The 11081-nt window shown below is 38.2% G+C and overlaps 1 pseudogene; it reads right to left on the reverse strand.

Annotated features, from left to right (window-relative positions):
• Positions 1-8249: 8249 nt before the first annotated feature.
• LOC101547673 (E3 ubiquitin-protein ligase Mdm2-like) lies at positions 8250-10850 on the reverse strand (annotated as a pseudogene).
• Positions 10851-11081: the final 231 nt, after the last annotated feature.

Genomic DNA, 11081 nt, shown 5'->3' on the forward strand with positions numbered 1-11081 from the left:
CCTCTCTTTCTGACTCATTTCACTTAATACGATACTTTCCATGTTGATCCATTTGTATGAAAATTTCATGACTTCATCTTCTCTAACAGCTGCGTAGTATTCCATTGTGTAGATGTACCAAAGTTCCTTTAGCCAGTCATCTGTTCTTGGGCACTCTATGTTTTCCCTAGATTTCGGCTATTGTAAACAGTGCAGCAATGAACATAAAAGTGCAGATGTCATTTCTACTATACCTTTTGCCTCTCCAGGTTACATTCCCAAAAGTGGTATAGCTGGGTCAAATGGGAGTTCAATTTCTAATTTTTTGAGAATCGTCCATATTGTTTTCCAAAAGGGCTGAACGAGTCGGCATTCCCACCAGCATTGTAGGAGGGTCCCTTTCTCCCCACATCCACGCCAACAGCAGTTGTTTTTGTTCTTTTGGATGTGGGCCAGTCTTTGTGGTGTAAGATGATATCTCATTGTTGTTTTGATCTGGATCTCCCTGATGATTAGTGATAGAGAGCATTTTTTCATGTGACTTTTGGCCATTCAGATATCTTCTTTTGAGGAAGTTTCTGTTCATTTCACCGCCCCATTTTTTGATGGGGTTGTATGTCTTCCTTTTGTAGCGTTCAACTAGTGCCTTGTATGTCCTTGATATCAACCCCTTATTCAATGGGTATTGGGTAAATATCCTTTCCCATTCTGTTGACTGTTTTTGTATTTTGGTCATTGTTTCTTTTGAGGTGCAGAAGCTTCTTAGTTTAAGATAGTCCCATTTGTTAATCTCTTTTTCCAGTTGCTTGTCCAGTGGAGTGTCATCTTTGAAGATACCTTTAGCTTCAATGTCGTGGAAAGTATTGCCAACCTTGTCTTCAATGTATTTTATGGATTCTGGTCTGATGTTGAGATCTTTAATCCATTTTGATCTGATTTTCGTACATGGAGTTAGGTAGAGATATGAGCCCATGTTTTTGCAAGTAGTTGTCCAATTTCGCCAGCAACATTTGTTAAAGAGGCTTTCTTTGCTCCACTTCACATCTCTTGGTCCCTTATCAAAGATTAGGTGATTTTATATTTGAGGGTATTTATAAGTATATTCAACCCTGTTCCATTGGTCTGCGGCTCTGCCGTTGTTCCAGTACCATACTGTTTTAATTATAACTGTTTTTTAGTAGAGTTTGAGATTGGGGATAGTGATGCCTCCCATCTTCTTTTTTTCCAGAATTGCTTTAGCTATTCATGTAGGTTTGTTGTTCCATATTAATTTCTGGAGTGTTTCACTTCTTTGAAGAATGTCATGGGTATCCTTATAGGGATCACATTGAATCTGTTTAATGATTTTTGGAGTATTGCTATTTTGACAATGTTAAATTCTCCCAATTGATGAGCAGGGGATATCTTTCCATTTCCTTGTGTCCTCCTTTATTTCGTGAAGTAGAGTTTTGTAATTTTCTTTGTACAGGTCCTTTATCTCCTTAGTTTAGCTGATACTGAGGTACTTGCTTTTCTGATGGTGAACTTGATTGCTTTTTTCATGTCACTTTCTTCTCTCTCATTATTTGCATATAGGAAAGCCATGGATTTTGACTATTGATTTTATAGCCTGCAACTTTACTATACAAGTCTATTGTTTCTAGGAGTTTCTTGGTAGAGGCTTTAGGGTTCTCTTAATATAGTATCATATCATCTTTGAATAGTGAGAGGTTGGTTTCTTCCTTTCCTATCTGGATGCCCTTAATATATTTTTCTTGCCTAATTGCTATTGCAAGTATTTCCAGTACTATGTTGAACAGAAGTGGTGAGAGTGGGCATCCTTGTCTCGTCCCTGATCTTAGAGGGAATGCTCTTAGTTTTTCCCCATTAAGGATGATGCTTGCCATAGACTTGTGTCAGTTGGCTTTGACTATATTGATGAAAGTTCCTTCAAAACCCATTTTGGTGAGAGTTTTCTTCATAAATGGGTGTTGCATCTTGTCAAACGCTTTCTCTACATCTGTTAATATGATTATATGGCTTATGGCTTTTATCTTTTCTTTTGTTGATGTGATGGATTATGTTGATGGATTTATGAATGTTAAACCATCCTTGCATCCCTGGGATGAATCCCACTTGGTTGCGGTGTATGATCTTTTTGATGAGTTGTTGAATGCTATTTGATAATATTTCGTTGAGAATCTTCACATGTATGTTCATCAGGGATATCGGACTGTAGTTTTCTTTTTTTTTTTGATAATTTATTTATTTTTAATTAGTGAATCAACGTTAGGGTACAGTTACAGATTTATACATTTTTGTGCTCATGTTTCTCCCATACAGAGTTCAAGAAACCATCCCTTCACCAGTGCCCATTCTCCACCACCAGTAAACACAACATCCCTCCCCCCCTCCCCAGTCCCGTCTCCCCCCACTCCACACTGCCACTATGGCAGGGTATTCCCTTTTGTTCTCTCTCTCTGATTAGGTGTTGTGGTTTGCAATAAAGGTGTTGAGTGGCCATTGTGTTCAGTCTCTAGTCTATATTCGGCCCGCATCATCTTCCCCCCACATGACCTCCAACCACATTTTACTTGGTGTTCCCTTCTCTGAGTTGTCCAGAATGAGAGAACAGCCTCCAAGCCATGGTGACAACCTCCTGGTACTTATTTCTACTATTCTTGGGTGTTAGTCTTATAGTCTATTATTCTATATTCCACAGATGAGTGCAATCTTTCTATGTCTGTCTCTCTCTTTCTGACTCATTTCACTTAGCATGATGCTTTCCATGCTGATCCACTTATATGCAAACGTCATGACCTCATTCTTTCTAACAGCTGCATAGTATCCCATTGTATAGATGTACCAGAGTTTCTTCAACCAGTCATCTGTTCTAGGGCACTCGGGTTTTTTCCAGATTCTGGCTATTGTAAACAGTGCTGCGATGAACATATAAGTGCAGATGTCATTTCGACTATACTTTTTGGCTTTTCTGGGATATATTCCCAGCAGTGGTATTGCTGGGTCAAATGGGAGCTCAACCTCTAGTTTTTTGAGAATCGTCCATATTGTTTTCCAAAAGGGCTGAACTAGCCGACATTCCCACCAGCAGTGTAGAAGGGTCCCTTTCTCCCCACAGGGACCCTTCTACACTGTACTTGGTTTTATGTAGATTTGAGACCTTTACTTTAAGGCCTGTCTTATAAGCTAGTGTGTCCAGAAGTATTATTTTTAAAAAATCTAATAAGTATAGCAGGATATTTCATTTTTAAACTAAGTGAAGATAAATGATTCTTACCAAATTGCCCAGGAATTATATACAATTTAAGAATGGTAGGTTTAGAGCATAGAATTCCAAAATATCTTTCACACTGCATAGATTACATTTTGATTTATATTAAAATATGTACATTCAGCAAAGTCACTAAAATAACTACCTTGATGTTAGGTCCATTGATTTCTTCTCACTTAATAATTATACAAACTGAGGTGAGGACATAAAATCAGTTTATCTGTGGGGTAAGTTTATTAAAGAACTGCGAGGTTATTTTACACAGCAAGTTTGTGTATCAGTCACTAACAATTCATTGTATTAAATCTTAAAAGAAGTGACTCATAGACTTATTTAACTTAACATACATATTTAAAATAGAAACATGGCTAAAGGGCTCAGTACCTTAGCTAAAGAATGGTCCTTCAAAGAAAGTTTTATTAATTTGGGATTCACAATATTTAAAACAGAACTCGAAAGGAGCTTCTGAGGAGAATTAGTTGTGAATATATGCATGTATAAACACTGTATGTACATCAAAGTATGAGTAATACTATTTATAGAACATTAAAAACTACAAATGTCATTAAGCAAGTTAATGTTTGTTACTAATGTAACTTTGGATGTCTAACATTTTAGGGTTAGTATATATTACTGTTTTGCAAATAAAGAATTTGTACAGTATTTTAAAATACTTTGGGTAGATTTATTATCTTAGTAATGATATTTTTGCAATACAAAAGTTAAATATTTTTCCATTTCTCAGTGAATCTAATTCTTTTAATTAATTATAGCTTATAAGTATTTTTCCACTAAATTTGATTCCTAGGTGATTTTGGGTGCTGTTGTAAGGCAGACCAAAATGGTTCTTTCTCTTTGACTTCATGGCATGTACAAGTGCAATACATTGTTGTATTAGAGAGAAAATATTGGTGGGCTTTTGGTAGAACTCCTATTGAATCTATATGTTTATTTAAAAGATAAATCCATTTTACAATGATGGTTTTTCCATTGATTGAGCACAGATTAACTTTTCATCTCTTTGTGTATTCTTTATTCATTTCAATATCTTCTAGTCTGATTTTGTAGAGGGGCACACACTGTGTGCTCTAGGGATTATGAAGTACCAGGGATCTAACCTGGGACTCCTGCATGCAAAATATATGTTTTTGTCCTTTGAGTAATCTCCCAGTTCCCTGCCTTCTAGTTTTTGATCTATAGGGGTCTCATCTCTTTGATTAAATTTACTGCAGACTAATGAAAAAAATGAAAGTCCTTTGTGTTCGTTTGTTCACTGAAGCTCTATGAACAATATCTTAGTTCTGGAAATAACCTATATAACCAATAAATTGATTGATTTGAAAGAAATTGATAGATAGGTATCTATATTGATGTAAATATGCATATAGATTTTGATGTCGGTATGCATAGTACTCAATGATAAAAAAGAGATGAGCTCATGCAATTTGCCATTATCTGAATGAAATTAGAAGTTATTATGTTATGTGAAGTCAATCAGAAGGAAAAGAGTGTCATATGCAGAATAACTTAACTGGGGGTATCTGGAGGTATGGGTGGGAGTATTTCTTGGGACATCCCTGGAGAGAAGTAGTTACGCTGTTGTTGGAGGTGAGGCATTAGAATGGTGTACGCATAAAGTTACCATTAGTGCTATTGCGAGGCATGGTACCTCAATAAAAAGTGCAAAAAGATGGTTTAAAATTAATGTACATTCTGGGTCTGAAATTTGAAGTTCATAAAAAGAATCATAAATTATTATTTTTTTTGTTTTTCTACTTGTATTGAGGTAATACTGCTTTATTTACATGAGCATATGTTTAAGGGATACAATTTCACACTTCTGTAAAATACAGTTAAATCCCAACACATGCATGGGACCCTCCCATCCCCGCCTGGCAAGATGGAACTGCCCCGCAGGTACCGCAGCACCGTGCAGCCCCTCAGGACCCCGGTTTCCGGTCCCAGGCTCCCCCGCGAGAAATATCAGGTTGAAAAAGATTAGAAGGGACAGCGAAGATTATTTTTTACTAATCAAGGGATATATCTGCAGGAAGAAATCACAGTCCTTAATTTATATGCACCTAATGAGGGCACCTAATGTATATACAGCTAAATACTTAAAACAACTGCTAACATATCTTAAGAAGGACATTTTTAGGAACACAATAGTAGTTTGAGACTTCAACACTGCCCTAACACCTCTAGATAGATCAATAAGATTAAAACTCAGGAAGGAAACACTGGCTTTGAAGGAAGAGATAGAAGAGAGAGGACTAATAGATCTATACAGGGCTTTGTATTCCAGAAAGAAAGAATACACTTTTTTTCCAGTGTACACGGAAAATTTTTCAAAACAGACCATGTGCTGGGTCACAAAACAGACCTCAATAGAGCCAGGAAGATAGAAATTGTATCAACTATCTTTTAAGATCACGATGCACTGAAGATAGAAGTTAATCAACCACAGATATGGAGAACCCAATCAAACACCTGGAAATTAAACAACTCAATGTTGAACAACGAGTAGGTTAGGAAGGAAATCAAAGAAGAAACCGAAAGATAGCTGGAAACAAATGAGAATGAAGTCACAAGTTACCAGAATCTATGGGACACAGCTAAAGCCATGGTAAGGGGGGAATTTATAGCTCTGCAAGCATTCCTCAGGAAGGAAGGGCCTTCATAGATAACATGACTTCACAGCTCAAGACCTTAGAAAAGAACCAACAAATGGAGCCCAAACCAGGCAGAAGGAAATAAATAACAAAATTTAGAGCCGAAATTAACAAAAAGGAAACCCAAAAAACAACCCGAAAGATCAATGAAACCAAGATCTGGTTCTTTGAGAAAATAAACAAGATTGATAAACCAATAACAAGACTCACAAAAAGATAGAGACAACCCTAATAAACCGAATCAGAAATGAAAGGGGGGACATCACAACAGAAACCAAAGAAATTCAAAACATCATCAGAGACTACTTTGAAAGTCTGTATGCCACAAAACATGAGACTCTAGAAGAAATGGATAAATTCCTCGATTCCTATAATCTCCCAAGGCTGAATCAAGAAGATCTGGAATTCCTGAATGGATCCATTAATATCAAGGAAATTGTAACTGTAATCAAAAGTATGTATTCCCAAAAATAAAAGCTCAAGTCCAGAAGGATTTACTAGTGAATTTTCCCAAACATTCAAAGAGGACCTATTGCCAGTTCTTCTCAAGCTTTTCCAAGAACTTGAAGAAAAAGAAACTCCCCAAACGGTTACTATGTGACTAATATCTCCCTAATACCAAAAGCAAAGACACTACAAAAAAAGAAAGCAACCGCTGTTGGAGAGGATGTGGGGAGATGTGTGTCTGTAACTGTACCCTCACGTTGACTCACTAATTAAAAATAAACTATTAATTAAAAAAAACAAGTACAAAGTAATTTAAGAGTCTTCAGAATTATTTCTCAACACAGAAAGAAATGATTCTACCATATCCGAAATTAGGTGTTTAAAAGGGCCTAGTATGCAGGGTAGACTTTAGGACAATTCCACATTCTATTAGGGAGACTTCAAGAAATATTGTGTTGTGGATAAATGACTACTACTTTCAAAGACTTCTAAACAGATACTTCCACCACCTCTAAGCCCTCACTATGCCAAAGAGGTGAGAGAATGACCACATTCTTATTTGCACAATATCAAATGAATGTACCAAATTATTTTTTGTCTGGAATGGATATTTTTGCTTTGTTTTTAAGTTTTATTGAATCACTGTGATATAGTTACAAGTGTTCATGTTTGGATTACAATCACACAATGATCAAACACCCATACCTCCACCAGTGTACATTCCCCACCACCAATATCCCCGGTATACATCCCCTTTCCCACCCTCCCACTGCCTCCATGGCAGACAATATTCCCCATACTCTCTCTCTACTTTTCAGCATCATGGCTTGTAACACATACACTGAGAGGTCATCATATCTGGTCCATTATCTACTTTCGGCACACATCTCCCATCCTGACTGATTCCTCCAGCCATCATTTTCTTGGTGATCCCTTCTCTATTCCATCTGCCTTCTCCCCTCTGCTCATGAATCAGGCTTCCAGCTATGGGGAAATCCTCCTGGCTCTTGAATCTACTGTCCTTGAGTGTCAGCGTCATGTGATGTTATTCTATACTCCACAAATGAGTGCAGCCCTTCTATGTCTCTCCCTCTATTTCTGATTCATTTCACTTAGCATGATACTCTCCATGTCTATCCACTTATAAGCAAATTTCATGACTTCATCTCTTCTAACAGCTGCATAGTATTCCATTGTGTAGATGTACCAAAGTTTCTTTAACAAGTTATCTGTTCTAGGGCACTTGGGTTGTTTCCAGTTTTTGGCTATTGTGAACAGTGCTGCAATGAACATATAGGTACAGATGTCATTTCTACTGTGCTTTTTTGCAGCCTTGGGATATGTTCCCTGAGGTGGTATTGCGGGGTCATATGGAAACTCAATTTCTAGTTTTTGAAGGACTGTCCATATTGTTTTCTAGAAAGGCTGGACCAATTGGCAAGAAAAGGCTGTTTTAAGAGGTTCTGACAGAGTCGGGTAAATAAGACTCAAATGTTTTAAAAGAATCTAGTAATTAACTATTAAATCTTTCACACAAACTTCTTAGATGAGAGATGTTAAATAAGTTACATGTAAATTCTCATCTTTTAGAAAAAGCAGATGCTACTCAGGTAAAGTGGGAATTATTTAAAATATCAGGGCAGGAGTAACATATTAGCTATACAATAAGTTCAAAGTACATTAAAACCCAAATAGAAGATTTTAAATGGTAACATTTTCATAAAAATAATATTTACAATTCGCTTTCCCAATGTAGGTAAATCACACAATGGAACTCTACATAGATTAAGATACTCTTTTAAATATATGTTAAAAATTTTCATGTCTAAATTTTTGAGATTATACAGTTACAAATATATTATTCAACTTTTATAGACAAGTCAAGGAAAATAAGTTAGCACAATCATTTGAATTGGTTGTTGACATACTGGGCAGGTCTTATTCCTTTTCTTTAGCTTCTTTGCACCTGTAAAACATGCCTTGAGATGTCCTTCTTTGCCATGGACAATGCAACTATTTTTAGGTAGACCCTGACATATAATACAAGGTCCAGTGTCATTATGGGGAAAACTAGACTCCAAATTTTCTTCTTTGTCTTGTATTTCGTCCTTCTCAAGCACTCTGACATCTTCTTGGCTACTATAAATTATTTTATAAGAAGTTGATGGTTGAGAATAGTCCTCACTTTCTTTTGAATTAGAGTTTGTGCAATTTTATCATCATTTTACTCACCACACGATTCTTTGGAACCACTCACCTTAGTGTTTTTACAATCAGGAACATCAAGGCCCTCTTCTACTTGTAATGAGTTCTCCAGTTTGGCTTCCTTTGTCTTCAGGAAGCCAGTTATCACAAAGAGCTCAACATCAGTTGCAATGTGGTGGAAGGGGAAGATTCATTCATTGCATGAAGTACAGTTCCAGTAGTCGGCTAATGAAATTTCAGGATCTTCTTCAAAGGAATCTGTATCACCTTCTCTGTCTGGTACACAGTAACACATATCATACCTTATCATCTTCATCTGAGAATTCTTGTCTTTCTTCACTAAGACTATAATCTTCTGAATCTAGAGACTCAACTTCAAATTCTACACTGAATCGATCTGAAACTGAATCCTGATCCAACCAATCACCTGAATTTTCACTTACACCACTGTAAAGATCAGGATTCGATGGAGTTCTTGTCAATTCATTGCTACTGCTTCTTTCACAACATATCTCCCTTATTACACACAGAGCAAGGCTTTTGTCAATAGAAAGGGAAACATTATCAAATTTGTGGCGTTTTCTTTGTTGGTCACCAGGTAATTCGTCTGAATTTTCTTCTGTCTCACTCACTGCTCTCCTTCGAGATGAGGTAAATGGTCTAGACATCTAGTCCGACGACGAAGGCTTTTCCTCCTGTAGTTCTTGTACAGGTTCCTTTTCATCACTCTGATCTTCAAGGTGATATGTGGGTTCACTTAAAGTTGAGCTTGAATCTAAGGATTCCTGTGTATTAACTACCACCAAATTTCTGTAGATCATTGTATATATGTTATTTCACAGAGAAGTTTGGTACTCTGTAAAAAATTACAAAGACGCGCGCACTTGCGGGAGGGTGCAATGATGTGTGTGTTGTGTTCTGTTGTCCAAGGGCTGTCGGGGAAGTTCTCTCTCACGTGCGACGCTCGCGTTCGGTGTTCTCGAGCTTTTGTGTATGGAGCGGATCAGGATGGCTCCTCCTTGTGCTCTGCTTCTGTGTTTGCCACTGTTCTGTCTCTTTATCTCCCTCGCTGTCTCTGTAGTCTCTCCTCTGGTCTCTTCCAACCTCTCTCTGTCTCTGTCTCTGCTTCTGTGTCTTCTCTCTTGCTTCTGTGTCTTCTCTGTCTCTGTCTTCTCTCCTTGCTGTGTCTTCTGTCTGTGTCCTGCTTCCTCTTCTTCTGTCTCTACTATCACCTTCGCTTCTGCGTCTTCTGCCCTCGCTTCTGTGTCTTCTCCCTCTTCTGTTATAGTCTTAGTTTATATAGCAATCACATAGGGCGGTAACACAAAGGTTGGTTGAACATTAACAAATCAGCAACGAAGGGTAAGACCATTTCTCGAGATTAACAAAATCTCATCTAAGGATATTACTAGTAGATCTGCTCAAGGGTGGTATCCAAACAAGGGTGTGACACGGTGTGTCCCTTTCTTCCTTCCTCAGCTAGTAATCCACATAAATAGTTGTAGTAAATATACTTCAAATATTTCTAGCAATGTCATTCTGTATGAGCACAGTAAGAGATGTATCAAACTTAAAGTTTGGTTCTTTCTGAGGACATCTCACTGTACTTTCTAGACCACAGTCTTCAGGTCACGTTAGTTTTCCCAACCCTAGCAGGGTCCTAGTCTCGTCGTTACTTGTGGATCATGACAGCATTTGTCTATGACCGTACTCTCAACTTATAGGTGAGTATTGTGGCGTTTTGGCCTGGCCCATTTCGATGCCAGTGTAGCTCACAGTTTGCCCTGGCTCCATTCCGTACCTCGTCGGGACCCTGCTTTTGTGGTACTAGGAACTAAGGGCAACTGAGTTGAGAAAGCTGATGCCCAGGAGTAAGTATTATTGGAGTCAATCAGCTTCCAAGTAACAAAGCATAATATTAACTGTCTTACTGTGTCCATACGGAAAGGCCATTGCTCTAAGGTAAATTAAGTTCCCTGCAGCAAGGCTAAAAGGAAAAACCCCATGTTATCCTACAGTAATTCAAATATATCCCCCAGGAGACTATTTGAACAATATACAATATGCTGTTGCTTCTCATCACATAATCGTTTAACCATAATATATTGACCAAGATAAAATATAACCTCTTTCATGGTGTAAGTGTCTTTTTGTGCACTAACAGACTTTAACAAGTTCAAAAGCAATGGCTTTGGCCTAACCAGGGTCTCTTGCTCCAAAGCTGGAATCTGTGAGGTGCTTACAGCACCATCAGTAGACACAGACATGCTGGCATTGCCCACAGAGCGTCGTGTGTATGGAGCGTCGCTTGTCTGGAGCAGCGGGCGGGGTTTCCCTCATTGCATTCCCTTCACAACAGGCCACTTGGAAGCCAGACGCCCTGGGCCTTGTCCAAGGTTGGAGCTGGCGGGCCTGGGCCACGGTCTGGAGCGCTCAGAGGAGATGACGCAGGGGCGGGGTGGAGGGTGGGACTGGAGGAGGAGCCCAGTGAACCCAAGTGGCAGGAT

This window comes from Sorex araneus, chromosome X (genome assembly GCF_027595985.1).
Source record: "Sorex araneus isolate mSorAra2 chromosome X, mSorAra2.pri, whole genome shotgun sequence".
Lineage (NCBI taxonomy): Eukaryota > Metazoa > Chordata > Mammalia > Eulipotyphla > Soricidae > Sorex > Sorex araneus.